Here is a 17,673-nt window from a genome sequence, read left to right as displayed (position 1 = left end):
ATCACTGATGAAAGAATAACATGCCAAAAGCATAAGATCAAACAAATAGCACTCCTACTGTACAATCAGTAATGACGCCAACTAGAAATAGATGCCTACATGCCTACTTAAATAAATTAAAAACAAAATAAGATATCCACAGGTAAGTTTAACAAATGTCTGCATAACAACATATTGTTACATTTTTTTCTTTTTACGTAATTTACTTTAGGAGTTATTTCAATTAGCTTTTTAAATTTTCAAATATTCCTTTTAAAATATTTATCCTATATTTAATTTTTAAAACAGTGTTTTTGTTTTTTTTAGAATTGATAATACTTTTAAAATACTATCACTTAGTTTACGTTAATTTATATTACAAAGGATAAATAAATACCCCAATGTCACCTACTTACTTTTCTTTAACTGTTGAGAAATAGAATGCTTGTAATTTTGGATTCATCAATAGCAAACTAAACTCTGAATGGGAGATTATTTGTTGGTAGGGCAACAGAGGTTGAAAATAATAATGTAGAGGTTCTGTTGGTATTTGTTTTATTTTCTACCCAGAGTCTCATTTACCAGTTTATACTCCCACCAGCAATGTGTCCATGAGAGTTCCAGTTGCTCTACATTCTTTTAAAAAAAAAAAAAAAAAAAAAAAACTCTAAAACATTTATTCGCAAAGATGTATGCACCCCTATGTTCACTGCAGCGTTATAAATGGTGGCCAAGACATGGAAACAACTAAAGTGTCCTTAGATGGCTAGGTAAAGAAGATGTGGTACATACAGGGTGTCCCCCAAAATGTATACACATTTTTACAGTTGATAGCTCAATTTTGAAAATGAAATGTATTTTAATAAAAACTGTCTTTATAATTATTCAAAATATGTGTGCACATTTTTGGAACACCCTATATATACCATGGAATACTACTTAGACAAAAGAAAGGGTAAAATACTGCCATTTGTAACAATCTTGAGAATATTATGCTAAGCCAAATAAGTCAGTCAGAAAAAGCTAAGAATCCTATAATTTCACTCAAGCCTGGGATATAAAATTGAAACTTGTAGACACAGATAACAGTATGGTGATTACCAGAGGGAAGGGATTGGGAGTATAGTAATGGATAAAGGAGGCCAAAAGAAAAAAAGTATTTCTTTATGTGAAAGACACTGTCAAATAATTAGAAATCAAGCTTCTGAGAAAATATTTGCAAACAACCTATCTAATAAAGGACTGTGACCCAAAATATGCAAAGAATACTTACAATTCAAAAATAATAAAATGAACAATGCAATTTAAATATGAGCAAAAAAACTTCAACAAACATCTTACCAAGGAAGATATACAGATGGCAAATAAGCATATATAAAGATTTTCAACATTATATGTCATTAGTTGACTACTAATACAACAAGATACCACGCACTTATTGGAATGGCCATAATTCAAAACACTGACAACACCAAATGCTGGTGAGGATGTGGAACAATAGAAACTTTTATTTATTGCTGGGGCAAATGTAAAAGAGTAAAGTCATTTTGGAAGAAAATCAGTTTGGAGGTTTTTTACAAAAATAGCATGCTTTTAACATACAATTCAGAAATTATACTTCTTAGTATTTACTCAAATGAGTTAAAAACTTATGAACAAAAACCTGCACAAGGGTGTTTAAGCAGCTTTATTCATAATTGCCAAAACTTGGAAGCAACCAAGATTTTTTTTAAACGGTGAATAGATAACTGGTGGTACATGTGGACAGTGGAATATTATACAGTACTAAAAAATGAGTTATAAAGTCATGAAGCCATGGAAAAATCTTAAATGCATAATATTAAATGCAAGTAGTTAATCTGAAAAGACTAGATAAAGACTGCATACTATATGCATCCAACTATATAAGATTATAGAAAAGAAAACTGGAGACAGTTAAAGAATCAGTGATTGCCAGGGTTTGTGGGAAATAGGTTGTACACAGAGAATTTCTATGACAGTGAAGACATTCTGTATAATCCTATCTAATACAGAGGGAATATGTTAATTGACCCTCATGCTGTCACAAAGATGGCGGTGCCCACAGCCAATAAGGAGGAAATATACTAATTGACTGCCCCGCCCTCAAAGATGGCAGCATCCACAGCCAATAAGGAGGGAATATGCTAATTGACTGCCCCACCCTCAAAGATGGCGGTGCCCACAGCCACAATATGGCCGGCAGGGGAGGGCACTGTGGGCAATCAGGCCAGCAGGGGAGGGCAGTTGGGAGACCAGGCCTGCAGGGGAGGGCAGTTGGGAGTGACCAGGCCTGCAGGGGAGGGCAGTTGGGGGCAATTGGGACAGCAAGGGAGCAGTTAGGCATCGATCAGGCTGGCAGGAGCGTGGTTAGGGGGTGATCAGGCTGGCACGCAGAAGTTGTTAGGGGCAATCAGGCAGGCAGGCGGGCAGGCAAGCGGTTGGGAGCCAGCAGTCCCGGATTGTGGGAGGGATGTCCGACTGCCCGTTTAGGCCTGATCCCACAGGGTTTGGACATCCGGCAGTCGGACATCCCCCAAGGGATCCTGGATTGGAAAGGGTGCAGGCTTGGCTGATGGAACCCCCGCCCCCCCGGGCCTGAATTTCATGCACTGGGCCTCTAGTAATCTAATAATGGATATATCATTTATACATCTGTAAAATCCCATAGAATATACAAGAACAAGAATGTTTGCCGAAACCAGTTTGGCTCAGTGGATAGAGCATCGGCCTGCGGACTGAAAGGGGATGTGAAGGAGGCAGCCGATCAATGTTTCTCTCTCATTGATGTTTCTAACTATCTCTCTCCCTTCCTCTCTGTAAAAAATCAATAAAATATATTTTTTTAAAAAAAGAATGTAAACTATGGACTTCTGGTAATAGTGATATGTTTATTGATTGTAACAAATGTACCAGTCTGATGCAGGATTTTTATTTTGGGGGAGATTGTGCATATGATGGAGCAGAGTGTATATCAGAAATTCTGTACCTTCTGTTCAGTTATGCTTAAACCTAAAAAAGGCTATAAAAGATAAAGTAAAAACACACTTAACAAATTTGAAAAATATAATTTACTAGAGGCCCAGTACACAAAAATTTGTGCACTGGTGGGAGGGGTGTGTGTCCCTCAGCCCCACTTGTGCCCTCTCACAGTCTGGGACCCCTCGGGAGATAACGACCTGCTGGCTTAGGCCTGCTCCTGGGTGGCAGAGGGCAGGCCCAATCCCTAGGTGCAGCCCCTGGTCGGGCTCAGAGCAGGGCCGATTGGGGAGTTGGGGCACTGCCCCCTGTCATGCACAGAGCAGGGCCAAGCAGGGGTTTGGGGAGCTCCCCCCTGTCATGCACAGAGCAGGGCCCATCAGGGGGCTGGGGAGCTCCTCCCTGTCATGCACAGAGTAGGGCCGATAGGGGAGTTGGGGCACTGCCCCCTGTCACACACAGAGCAGGGCCGAGCAGGGGGTTCGGGTGCCACCCCCTATCACCCACAGAGCAGGGCCAATCAGGGGATTGTGGCACTCCTACCTGTCACACTCAGGGCAGGGCCGATGGGGAGGTTGTGGCTCTACCCCATCACACACAGAGCAGGGCCCATGGGGGCGTTGGGGCGCCGCACCCTGTCACACACAGAGCAGGGCCGATCAGGGGATTGGGGAGCTCCCCCCTATCAGGCACAGAGCAGGGCCGATAAGGGGGTTGGGGCGCCTTCCCCTGTCACAAACAGAGCAGGGACGATAAGGAGGTTGTGGCCCCGCCCCCTGTCACCCACAGAGCCGCAGGGCTATCAGGGGGTTTGGGCGCTGCCCCCTGTCACGCTGCTCCAGGGGCCAGGAGGCCTCGAGGTTCCGCTGATCCCAGTGCTGGGAGGCCTCGCAGCTCCGCTTGACACTGGGGCAGTGAGGCCTCGCTGCTCAGCTGATCCCGGTGCTAGGAGGCCTCGCAGCTCTGCTGATCCCAGGTTCGGAAGGCCTCGCTGCTCCACTGATCCCAGAACTGGGAGGCATATTACCCTTTTATTATATAGGATAGAGGCCTGGTGCACTTGTGGGGGCCGGCTGGTTTGCCCTGAAGGGTGTCCCGGATCAGGGTGGGGGTCCCGCTTGGGTGCCTGGCCAGCCTGGATGAGGAGATGATGGCTGTTTGCAGCTGGTCACACCCCCTTCAGGGTGGGCATCCCCACAGGGGTGCCTGGCCAGTCTGGGTGAGGGGCTGAGGGCCGTTTTCAGGCTGGTGGGTGACTGAAGCTCCCAACCTCTCCTTTTTTTTTTTTTATTCTGGGATTTATTTACCTTCTATGGCTGTCACTGGAACTGAGAGCCGGCTTTAGCTCTGAGGCTTGGCTTCAGCTCTGCGACTTCGGCTGCTGATCTAGGTTTGTTTGGCTTCTAAATTGAAACACTGTTTAAGCTCCAGCTCTGAGGCCCAGCTGGCTGAAAGAAGGTTTCTGTGGTGTTTAGCTTCTATAATTGAAACATTGTTTCTTAGAGTGCAATGTCAGAGGCCGGCAGTGGCAGACGGGGAACCTTGGCTTCCTCCTACACTGGAGCAAGCAAGCCTCCTGTTCGCTTCAGCTGCCTGGCTGCCGGCCCCCATCTTGGTTGGCAGTTAATTTGCATATCGCCCTGATTAGCCAATGGGAAGGGTAGCAAAGTTACAGTTAATTACCATGTTTCTCTATTATTAGATAGGATAATTTTATATTCTCATAGCATAATAAAATTCAACTGGATTTAAATAATAGAAAGACTTGCAGATTCTTATGTCTATAGGTCAATGGCATTAAGTGCAATTACGTTGTTATGCCACTATCACCACTATACACTTCTAGAAATTTTTCTTTATCATAAACTTAAAATCTGTATCCATTAAATAGTAACTCCCTATTCTCCACTCCCACCAAGCCTTGGTAATCATTATACTAATTTTTGTCTCTCTGAGTTTTTATATCAGTAGAGAATAGTAGAATAATAAATATTTGACCTTTTTTGACTGGCATAATTCACATCCCAAAACCTGTCAAACAGGCAACAGCTGGGTCAGAGAGCCCCAAAGCTTCCAAAAGAAGGCCCAATGCCCGGTGGCAGCAGCAGCTTGCCTTGCTTCACTGCTAGGACACTTCTGGGCACTTCCAAACCCCAAACAAAGAGGAGGAATCTGCAGCTCATTCTGTGGCTCCAGCTGGATGGCCACAGGCAGTTGCAGACTTTGCACCTCCTTGGAGATCAAAGAGCCAGTGTACCCAGTGGTCAGTGTGAGACCATATCAGATTACAACTCTTCACATCCATAAGCAACACACTCAAGGGGCAGACTCAGTGAGCACCAAATCCCCACTGAAGCAAGTCCTGCCCCATAAGGGTGTCTCCAGGACAGCAGTTCTCCCATTGTAGACACAACTGGTCCTCACAGCCCATTGGCCTGGAGGTCAATTCCTCCCAGTGATACCAACAGCAATCAAGGCTTAACTACAGCAAAACTGTGCACACAGCCCACAAAGGGGTGTACCAAGAGTGTCCACCTTAGGTGATTGGGGAGGCTGAGCCACTGGGCCCTATAGGACACCTACTACACAAGGCCATTCTATTAACACAGTGAGGCAGCCAAAATTCAGAGACAAAGAAAAGTGTCACAAATGAAAAAAATGGAAGAAACCAAAATACTGGAAATAGAGGTCAAAATCACAGTTATAAGGTTACTCAAGAATCTTCTAGAAACCTCCAAGGAACTTTGTGAGACCATCAAGGATCTTAGTGAGAATGCCAAAAAAATAGAAAAGGACCAGTCAGAAATTAATCATACACTGACTGAAATAAAGAATAATACACAGAGATTCAACAGTAGACTAGAGAATCCCAAGAATCAAGTCAAAGATTTAAAATGCGAGGAAGCAAAAAACACCCAACTGGAAGAACGAAAAGAAAAAAATAATCCACAAATATGAAAATAGTGTAAGGAACCTCTGGGACAACTTCAAGAGTACCAACATCTGAATTATGGGGGTGCCATAAGTAGAGAGAGAGCAAGATATTGAAAACCTATTTGAAGAAATAATGACAGAAAACTTCCCCTACCTGGTGAAAGAAATAGACTTACATGTCCAGGAAGCACAGGGAACCCCAAACAAGAGGAATCCAAAGAGGACCACACCAAGACACATCATAATTAAAATGCCGAGGGCAAAAGACAAAAAGAGAATCTTAAAATCAGCAAGAGAAAACCAGTTAGTTACCTACAAGTGAGTACCCATATGACTGTCAGCTGATTTCTAAACAGAAACTATGCAGGCCAGAAGGGAGTGACAAGAAATATTCAAAGTGGACACAGAACCTACACAGAACCTAGAGACAGAAGAACTTCGCTGGAGAGAACATGGCAAAAGATCCTGGACAGAAACTGGCCACAGAACCTAGAGACAGAACCTAGCGAGAGAACATGGCAAAAGATCCTGGACTGAACCTGACTACAGAAATTGGCAAGAGAACCTGACTAGAACCTTGTGACTGAACCTGGCAAAAGACCCTGGACAGAACCTGGCTACAGAACCTGGCAGGAGAACCTGGACAGAACCTGGCTGGAAAACCTAGTGAGAGAACATGGCAACAGAACCTGGACAGAACCTGGCAACAGAACTTGGCAGGAGAACCTGGATAGAACCTGGCTGGAGAACCTGGCTAGAGAACCTGGTGACAGAACTTGGCTGGATAACCTAGACACAGAACTTGTCTGGAGATCCTAGATAGAACTTGGGTGGAGATCCTAACCAGAACTTGGCTAGAGATGCTGGCTAGGCTGCTGATCAACTGAACGCTGCCTCTGTGTCATTCCTTCTTCACCGACTCCGTCCACACCTTTGGGGACCCCTGGACTTGCTGGGGTTGGACCCCAGCAACTAGGGAAGGTGCTTTGCTGTCAGTCACACCTGGGAACAGAGGACATTGGCCCTAATGGGCATGCCCACTGCAAGGAAGTGGAAATCTGGGATACCCAATTTCCTGAACAAAGAAACTCGCTCTCTTCTGCTCTTGGGGTCTTGGTTCCTCTTGGCATGCTTGCCTCACTGCTCACACTTGAGTGAGTGCCTCCTGGCACTCTTCTGCATAATGGACTGCAACTAGCCTGCTGCTGTCCTGAACCTGTCTCCAAAATGGAAAGGAAACACTGGATACTATCTTTTCTTCTAGCTTTACTGAAACCCCAGCTACACTTCTTCTATGATTGGACTAAGGGAAATGGGACAAATAAAAAATAAAATTAAATTAAATTAAAAAAAAGAAATATTCAAAGTGATGAATAGCAAAAACCTACAACCAATATTACTCTACCCAGCAAAGCTATCATTTAGAATTGAAGGTCAGATAAAGAGTTTCACATACAAGAAAAAGCTAAAGGAGTTCATCACCACCAAACCAGTATTATATGAAATGCTGAAGGATATTCTTTAAAAAGAGGAAGAAGAAGAAAAAGGTAAAGGTAAAAAATTATGAAAAACAAAGTGAAACAAATACATATCAACAAGTGACTCCAAAAATTAAATGAATAAAAAATCTGACAAACAGAATAATCTGGTGAATGTAATAGAATAAGGGACATAGAAAGGGAGCAGACTGACAATTCTTGGAGGGAAGGAGGTATGGGGGTGTGGGAAGAGATTGAACAAAAATCTTACACCTATGGATTAGGACAGTGGGGGGAGCGAGGGCATGGGGGGGTAGGAACTGGCTGTAGGGGAGCTATGGGGGGGGGAAGAGGAGCATCTGTAATAATCTGAACAATAAAGATTTTTTTAAAATGGGAAAAGGACCTAAATAGACACTTCTCAAAAGAGGACATACAGAAGGCCAAGAGACATATGAAAAAAAGCACAAAATCATCAGAGAGATGCAAATCAAAACAACAATAAGGTACCATCTCACACCTGTCAGAATGGCTACATCAACAAATCAACAAATGACAAGTGCTAGGGAGGATATGGAGAAAAACGAACCCTGTACAATGCTGGTGGGAATGTAGGCTGGTGCAACCATTGTGGAAAACAGTATGGAGTTTCCTCAAAAAAATTAAAAATGGAACTCCCAGTGATCTCACTTCTAGGAATATATCCTAAGAATCCTGAATCACCAATCAGAAAAAAAAATATTTGCACCACTATATTTATTACAGCACACTTTACAATAGCCAAATCTGGAAACAGCCCAAGTGCCCATCAGCAGATGAATGGATAAAAAGCTGTGGTGCATTTACACAATGAAATACCATGAAGCTATAAAAAAGAAGGATCTCTTACCCTTGGAGACAACATGGAAGAACCTGGAGAGTATTGTGCTAAGCGAAATAAGCCAGTCACAGAAACACAAAATCACATGGTCTAAGTTTTATATGGAATCTAATGAACAAAATTAACTGACAAACAAAATAGGTCCAGAGACATGGACACTGCAACAGACTGAGGATTCCCAAAGGAAGGAGGAAGAGATTAACCAAAGAACTTCTATGCATATATTCATAACCTATTCACAGAGACAATAGTGAGGTGAAGGCCTAGGGAGGAGGCCTCAGTAAGGAGGAAGATGTCAATAAGGGGGAATGGGATATCTGTAATACTGTCAACAATAAAGATAAATTTAATAAATAAATAAATAAATAATATAATATAATATAATATAATATAATATAATTTAATAAAACAAAGGCAAAATCCATATTCTATTTCTTTGGGGAGGGATCTTTTTTTATTTATTGATTAAGGTATTACATATGTGTCCTTTTCCAACCACTGCCCCCAAAACTTCCCCCCACACATGCCCTCACCCCCCTGGTGTCTGTGTCCATTGGTTAGGCTTATATGCATGCATACAAGTCCTTTGGTTGTTCTCATCCCCTTACCCCTGCCCTTCCCTACCTTCCCTCTGATGTTTGACAGTCTGACCAATAATTCTCTGTCTCTGGATCTATTTTTGTTCATCAGTTTATGTTGTTCCTTATATTCCACAAATGAGTGAGATTATGTGATATTTATCTTTCTCTGACTGGCTTATTTCACTTAGCATAATGCTCTCCAGTTCCATCCATGCTGTTGCAAATGGTAAGAACTCCTATTTAACCGCAGTGTAGTATTCCATGTGTAGATGTACCACAGTTTTTTAATCCACTCATCTACTGATGGGCACTTAGGTGCATATATCCTTTCTAATTGGTGTTTCTAGTTTCTTGGGATATATTCCTAGAAGTGGGATCACTGGGTCAAATGGAAGTTCCATTTTCAGTTTTTTGAGGAAACTCCATACTGTTCTCTACAGTGGCTGCACCAGTCTGCATTCCCACCAGCATTGCAATAGGGTCCTTTTTCTCGGCATCCTCGCCAGCACTTGTCGTTTGTTGATTTGTTGATGATAGCCATTCTGACAGGTGTGAGATGATACCACATTGTCGTTTTGATTTGCATCTCTCAGATGACTAGTGACTTTGAGCATGTTTTCATATGTCTCTTGGCCTTCTTTATGTCCTCTTTCAAAAAGTATTTGTTTAGGTCAGTTGCCCATATTTTGATTGGGTTGCTTATCTTCTTTTGTTAAGTTGCATGGGTTCCTTGTAAATGTTGGAGATTAAATCTTTATTGGTGATAACATTGGCAAATATGTTCTCCCATGCAGTGGGCTTTATTTTTGTTTTGTTGATGGTTTCTTTTGCTGTATAGAAGCTTTTTATTTTGATATAGTCCCATTTGTTGATTTTCTCTTTAGTTTCCATTACCCTAGGAGCTGTATCTGTAAAGATATTGCTTCGGCATATTTCTGAGATTTTACTGCCTGTGGATTCCTCTAATATTTTTATGGTTTCCAGTCTTATGTTTAAGTCCTTTATCCATTTTGAGTTTATTTTTGTGTATAGTGTAAGTTGCTGGTCTAGTTTCCTTTTTTTTTTTTTTTGCATGTATCTGTCCAATTTTCCCAACATCATTTATTGAAGAGACTGTCTTGACTCCATTGTATGTTCTTGCCTCCTTTGTCAAATATTAATTGAGCATATTGGTTTGGGTCGATTTCTGGGTTCTCTATTCTATTCCATTGATCTATATGTCCATTCTTGTTCCAGTACCAGGCAGTTTTGAGAACAGTGGCTTTGTAATACAGCTTGATATCTGGTATTGAGTGCCCTCCTACTTTGTTCTTCTTTCTCAGGATCGCCGCAGCTATTCGGGGTCTTTTTTTTATTCCAGATGAATTTTTGGAGAGTTTGTTCTAGATCTGTAAAATATGCCATTGGTATTCTAATGGGGAGTGCATTGAATCTATAGATTTCTTTGGGTAGTATGGACATTTTAATGATGTTGATTCTACCAATCATGAACACAGTATGTTCTTCCATCTGTTTATGTCTTCCTCTGTCTCTTTTTTCAGTGTCCTGTAGTTTTCCACGTACAGGTCTTTTACCTCCTTAGTTAAGTATTCCTAGGTATCTTAATTATTTTGGTGTGATGGTAAATGGGATATTTTTTTAAATCTCTCTTCCTCTAAGTTCACTATTTGTGTGTAAAAATGCCATGAATTTCTCGGCGTTAATTTTGTATCATGCTACATTGCTGAATTCTTTTTTTTATTATTTAATAAAGGTTTATTTTTCAAAATGTACAGGCGGTGTGATCTGTTGTTCATGCATCTTCTCCAGCAGCTGGGGTGTCCCCACCCTTGGTGTTTCTGGTGTAAATCACTTGAGCTCTGTGCTTTGAGACTAGTTTAATAAGTCCTTTACTAAGGAGCTCCTGAAGGGCTGCCCTGGACAAGGAGCCACGAATCTTCAGCCTCTCAGAGACCACTGCTGGGGCTATAAGCTTGTAGTTGGGAACTTCCTTACAGAGCTTGTCGTATGTAGCTTTGTCAAACAAGACCAGATTATTGAGCTTGTCCTGAACTTTGCCTTTAAACCACTTCTTTTTGGCCTGGCCCCCGACTTGTTCACAGGGTCTTTGCCTTTCTTGGCAGACTTTCCAACATCTTTTTTCTTCTTGTGGTCCTTGGGCAACATTGTGGGACTAGGAGAGCAGGGATGTGCTGCTGCCTCCCCAAGATGTTGGCCCAAGAGAAACTCATTTATTAAGTCTAATAATTTTTTGATGGAGTCTTTAGGGTTTTCTGTTTACAATACAATGTCATTTGAGAATAATGAGAGTTTTATGTCTCCTTCTCCAATTTGGATACCTTTTATTTCTTCTTCTTGTCTAATTGCTATGGCTAGCCCTTCCAGTACTATGTCAAACAGGAGTGCCCATATTCTATTTCAATGTTTTCTATACATAGATTGATGTCCCTAGTTATGTCTCATTTTACTCTTCTGATTATTCAGCTTAAGCAATGAAATTTTCCTGCTCAGATAGATGTACATATAAGTGTCACAGGAAAGCACTTTGGACAGCTGTTTGATAGAGAAAGGCTAAGATCCTTCTTGTTTGATGCACTAAAAAAAATATGGAACCCTGGTTGGTGAGCCTCGGTTGAGCACTATTCCATGCACTGAAGTGTTACCGGTTCTATTCTCAGTTGGGGCACATGCGCAGGTTGTGGGTTTGGTCCTGTCGGGATGGGTATGGGAGGCAACTAATCAATTTTTCTCACATCAATGTTTCTCTCCTTTCCTCTCTCTCTAAAATCAATAAAATTATATATTTTAAAAAAGAAATGGGCATTTTTACAATAAAGTTTATTTTTTTGAAATGAACAAATTAAAAGAAAGTTTTCTCCTTTCCTCTAAGTAGAAGCACTTGCCAGAGTTACTAACTAGTTCTTCTACAGCCACAAAATAATTCCTCACACTGGGATGCTTCACATTTGATAAGTAGCATGCCTGGAATAGTCTCCCTGCTCATCTGTACTGTCTTTTATATCATCTACAATGTTGAACTCCATACCACTAACATGAGCCTTGTGTGACGTATATATTTAAAACATCATTGATGTATTGAACCTTCTCATGAGACATTGAAGGCACAATTCAAGTAATATGTCACCCTTCCTTCTGTCCCTGCTTTCTCTCCTTCCCTTCTTCTTCCCCTCCCTGACCCTCTCTGATCTTCTCTTTCATTAACTTACTTAGAAATGTTGGTGAGGAGATAATTAATGTCAACTTTAACTTAGCTATTTGTAATGTTCTATATAACAAATTGGAGATTCTGAGTTGATGCAAAAGCTGAAGAGATGTATTGTGAGGGAACTTTTACTTAAAAATAAAGCTACATAGCAGTTTATATCTCTTACCAGTGTCCCATTGCACAAATGCATGCACATTGAAAGGGAATTAATTAGAGAGACAAAATGGCAGCAGAATAGACAGATGTGCCCCAAGCCTTGTCCCGGAGCAAATAGAATGAGAAACTGAAACAAATAACATCCAACCCAAAGTGGCAAAGGAGACTCAGCTGGGAGACAGTTTGCAGCCTGGAAGAGCAGAGGATGCCTGGAGAAAGGTAAAATCAAAGAACTTGGCAGAAGAGTCTGCCAGACTTCTGAGCCCAGAGGGTCAGTGGGAATCCACACAGCACCAAGCTGCATCCCTTGGGACAGGCACAGCATCTGACTGTGGAAAGGAGGTCAGCAGGACTGCTGGAGGCAGGGGATTCTAGATCTGGGTGCACAGTCATGAAAGGCTGAACCCAGAAAGGGAAGACTGAAGGGCTGACCAGACCATGCAGTGCTGGCAGGAGAGGAGCTCGCAGAGGTGTAGTCTTTCCTCTCTCTATGGCCTGTGCCTTTCTTTACTGAACCTAGTTCATAGGACCTTTTGGATACAGACACTTACCCATGGCTGAAGTGCGGGAAAAGGTGCAGAATTGTGGAATCTGGGAAGAGGTGTGGGTCCAGGAGAAGTGGCAGTGAGTCTGGCACTGAGTCATACCTGAGCTCAGGACCTGGGCAGCCATTTTGTCCTGAAAAGATAGCCCCTCCCTCCAGTCTCCAGGCAACCAATACAGCCACACCCAGATTCCACCCTGAATGGTACAAAGGATTTAAAATACATATATATATATATATATATATATATATATATATATATATATATAGTCCATGAGAGTCCAAAGAGACTGGCCTACAGAGAGGCCTTCAGTCCCAGCAACAGGAACCTGAGAAACAGTACAGTACAGAGATTGGGATCTTAAGCCAGCCAAAGGAACAACACTTCACTTTTTCATTTTTATTTTTATACTAGAGGCCCAGTGCACAAAAATTTGTGCACTTGGGATTCCCTCATCCTGGCCTTTGCCCTCTCAGAGTCTGGGACCCCTTGGGGGATGACCACCTGCTGGTTTAGGTCAGCTCCCTGGGGAATTGGGCCTAAGCTGGCAGTCAGACATCCCTCTGGCAGCCTGGGAGCCCTTGGGGGATGTCCACTTGCCAGGGGGGAGCAGGCAGGCCTAAGCTGCAGTCAGACATCCTTAGCGCTGCTGAGGAGGCGGGAGAGGCTCCTGCCACCACCACTGTGCTGGCAGCTGGCAGCCTGGCTTGTAGCTGAGCAGAGCTCCTCCTGTGGGAGCGCACTGACCACCAGGGGGCAGCTCCTGCATTAAGCATCTGCCCCCTGGTGGTGTGTGTCATAGTGACCTGTCATAGTGACCTGTCATTCCCAGTGGTTCTGCTGTTAGGGTCAATTTGCATATTACCTTTTTATTATATAGGATAGAGGCCTGGTGCACAGGTGGTGTTCGGCTGATTTGCCCTGAAGGGTGTCCTGGATCAGGGTGGGGGTCCTGCTGGGGTGCCTGGCCAGCCTGGGTGAAGGGCTAATGGCTGTTTGCAGCCTGGCCAAGCCCCCCAGCAGGGACCTTCACCCCATGGGGGTTTGGCAAGCCTGGGTGAGGGGCTGAGGGCTGTGTTCAGGCTGGCCACAGCCCCTTCAGGGTGGGGGCGTCCTGCTGGGTTGCCTGGTCAGCCTGGGTGAGGGACTGAGGGGCGTTTCCAGGCTGGTTACACCCCCTTCAGGGTGGGGGGTCCTACTGGGATGCCTGGCCAGCCTGGGTGAGGGGCTGGTGGCCGTTTTCAGGCTGGCCACACCCCAGGCTGGAAGCAGGTATCTGGGATTTATTGATCTTCTATAATTGAAACTTTGTAGCCTTGAGCGGAGCTCAGGGCCAACAGGGCAGGCAGGAAGCTTGTCTTCCCCCATTGCCAGGGACAACCTAAGCCTCCTGCTTGCTCCAGCTCCTTGGCCGTGGCCATCTTAGTTGGTTAATTTGCATATTTGCTCCTGATTGGCTGGTGGGCATGGGTTTGTGGGTGTGGTTTGTGGGCATGGCTTGTGGCGTAGTGGGGGTATGGTCAATTTGCATTTTCTCTTTTATTAGATTAGATAGACACCATGTTGTACCGTATATCCCCAGGACTTCTTTATTTTATAACTGGAAGTTTGTATCTTTTGATCATCTTTATTAATTTTGCCTATCCCCCAATTGCCACTGGCAACCACCAATTTGTTCTATGAACTCAGTATTTTTTGTAAGTTTCTAAATGTAAGTGAGAGCCCTGGCCATCGTGGAACAGCTCTTTGGAACATAATCCTTTACATGGAAAGGTGGTGATAAGGGTTAGCTGGCTAGTTTAATCAGATAGACAGGAAGGGTGGGGGTCCAGAGAGGATAGAGGCATCTTGGGCTGAACAATTAAAGCAGCCATAAGTTAGATCAAAAACAGCCCTGACCTGAGCAACAGGGAGAGCCATAAGGGGTAATAAAATATTTCTGGCCAGGACAACTGGGAGAAATCCATAAGGCAGATAAAAAGCAACTCCAACCTGAACTGATAAGATGGATATGTGAAGGATAGAGAAATGCCACAGGATAAGCGGGGAGAAAGACATACATTCACAGAGGATAAGGAAAAGTCACAAGATATCAGGGGAAAAGGAAACATTTTCACAGAGGATAGAGGAATGTTGCAAAATCAGGGGAAAGAAAGAGAGGGGCACCACATGGGCTTTGGCCTTTGAACCTGGTACTATGTAGAAGAGTGACCAATGAGGAAAACACAGGGGTCCTAGATTAAGGGAAAGGGTCTCCAGGTTATATAATACCTTAAGACAAAGAGAGCAGTGGCCACCCTCTTTAGGGGAACCCTCTATTTCTCCTTAGCCAGGAGATAAAGAGTCATAGAATTAGGAATTTAGACTTAAAAGTTTTAGATGTAGAATCTGTTTGCAATAAAGTTTCTGTACTTCTCATATACCACCTTTTGTATGTGACTTCATTCTTCAAATCCATCTGGACAAGAACTCAGGAAAGAAATCACCCTTGAACCCTTCTCACACACACACACAAAACAAACAAACAAACAAACAAAAAACAAAAAAAAAAAACCTGAATCAGTGGTGACTTCCATATATCAAAAGGTGGCAGGTTTGATTCCTGGTCAGGGCACATACCCAGGTTGTGGGCTGGATCCAAGATTGGGGAACATATGGGAGATGGCCAATAGATGTTTCTCTCTCTCTCTCTCTCTCTCTCTCTCTCTCTAAGAAAAAATCAATAAATATAAGTAGCATCATTCAGTATTTGTCTTTGGTTTATTTCACTTAGCATAATGCACTAAAAGTCCATTCATGCTGTCACAAATAGCAAGATTTCCTCCTATTTAAGTATTTGTGTGTAGTGTATACCCCAAAATTCCTCCAAAATGACCCAGACTGAGATACTGTTATTTTAGAAGTTTTATGGCCCTATTCATGGTATTGACTTTCAATGTTAAACAAAAGCAAACAATTATGCAGCAAATTGAAAATTATGTATTATATATGGTGTATGCTAATTGTTCATTATTTTTTATCCATTCATCCATTGGTGGATATTTAGGTTGCTTCCATGTCTTGGCTATTATAAATAATGTGGCAATGAACATAAGTGTGTAGACAACTTTTTGAGTTAGTGTTTTTTGTCTATTTTGGATAAACCCAGAAGCAGAATTTCTGTCTATTAAATAGTTTACTTTTTGAGGAATCTCTACACTGTTATCCATAGTGGTTGCATAATTTACATTACTACCAACAGTGCATGAGAGTTCACTTTTCTCCACATCCTCATCAACACTTATTTCTTGTGGGGTTTTTTTTTTTTTTTTGGCAATAGCTACTTTAACAGGTGTGAAATAGCTCATTGTGGTTTTGATTTGCATTTCCCTAATAATTAGTGATGTTGACCATCTTTTCATGGACCTGTTGGCCTTCTGTATGTCTTCTTTGGAAAAATGTCTATTCAGATACTCTGCCCATATTTTTTATATATATTACTTCATATATAGTTTTTATTTTTTATCTTTATTGTTGAGAGTATTACAGGTGCCCTCCTATATTCCCCCCATTGACTTCCTCCACGCCTCTCTCACCCCTACATATCAGTGCCTGAAATTCCATTTAGTGGTGTTTCAGAAGCTTTTTGGTATCTCTGGTGACAACCCATGTGATCTGATTGAAGACTTGATCAAAAGGTTCCCCTTTTCTAAAATCTCTCTCTCTCTCTCTCTCTCTCTCTCTCTCTCTCTCTCTCTCTCTCTCTCTCTCTCCAATATACAATAGTGCACTACATTTTATCAGTATCTAATTTGGGTAAAAGCAGTAAAGATCCCTGTTATGGCATAAGTTCTAACTTGAAGAAAGAATTCCTTAACTGATTGTATAAATTACAAGTGTACTAAGGAGGGGAAAAGAGAATTGCAATGCAGTATAAATTTAAAAAACACGTATAAAGTACCTATTATGTACAAGGTAATGTTAAGGTGGTGGCCATAGACAAATGAAAAGACATGGACTCACATCAAGGAGCTTATAAATGGAATAAAGATGAGAGCACTGAGTACAATCTGAAATACTTAAAGGCAGGAAGGTTAAAAAATAAAGATAATGAAAAGGTAAATAAATGTTCAAAAAAATTATCTTTTCTCACTTTGTTCAAAAGGAGTAGGCATACAAAAGACAAACTTGGGCAAGTCATGTCTGGGATACTTTCCATCAACCATACTTACATTTCTCTTATCCCCTTCCCTCCCTTGTTCATTTTGGAGGCAAGGCCAGATAACTTGTTTACAAATCAAACAAAGAAACAAAACAAACAAACACAAACCAGAAGCTTCTTCCCAGCACAGAAAGTCATAACATTGCATGCCTTTCTACAACAAACATGGAATTCCTTAACTCAGAGGGAACTGCATTAAAACAGGAAATTGAGTCAGACTACTGCTGCTCAGAATTCTATAGACAACCATCTTTCCTTATCTGGGCCAGGAATACCACTTCAAAGACACTTGTGTAAGTAAATGCGTGCAAATGTCAAGTCACATGTCACCTCAGACAGATGTAGAAGTAAGTGACTCCCAACTACACCAAAGCAAAAATATGCAAGTTTAACTTTTATCAAAAGCAATCTGAAATCTGATTAGGTACATCTATGCTGTTTATAGTTGTCAAGTTGAATCATGGGAGTCCTTACAGAAAAACAGGAAATGCTTACGGTCATTTTATGAGGACACGTTAATATATTTTAAAGTCAGATTATCCAAACAAAACAAAATATACCATAAACTCTAGATTATAACTTTGGCCAGAGGTTGTAGGAATGACTGTACTATTTAGATTTTCCAAATAAGGAAATACAGCCTTTAATCAGCAGTAAATACAGAACAAATGATAGGGACATGCAAGGTAAAGACAT

The 17,673-nt window shown here is 42.0% G+C and overlaps 1 pseudogene; it reads right to left on the bottom strand.

Annotated features, from left to right (window-relative positions):
- Positions 1-10,608: 10,608 nt before the first annotated feature.
- On the bottom strand, positions 10,609-11,015 carry LOC118654190 (annotated as a pseudogene).
- Between the last annotated feature and the right edge of the window lie 6,658 nt (positions 11,016-17,673).

Source organism: Myotis myotis, unplaced genomic scaffold, assembly GCF_014108235.1.
Source record: "Myotis myotis isolate mMyoMyo1 unplaced genomic scaffold, mMyoMyo1.p scaffold_m19_p_4, whole genome shotgun sequence".
Classification (NCBI taxonomy): domain Eukaryota; kingdom Metazoa; phylum Chordata; class Mammalia; order Chiroptera; family Vespertilionidae; genus Myotis; species Myotis myotis.
This window is presented reverse-complemented; position numbering and strand designations above follow the sequence as displayed.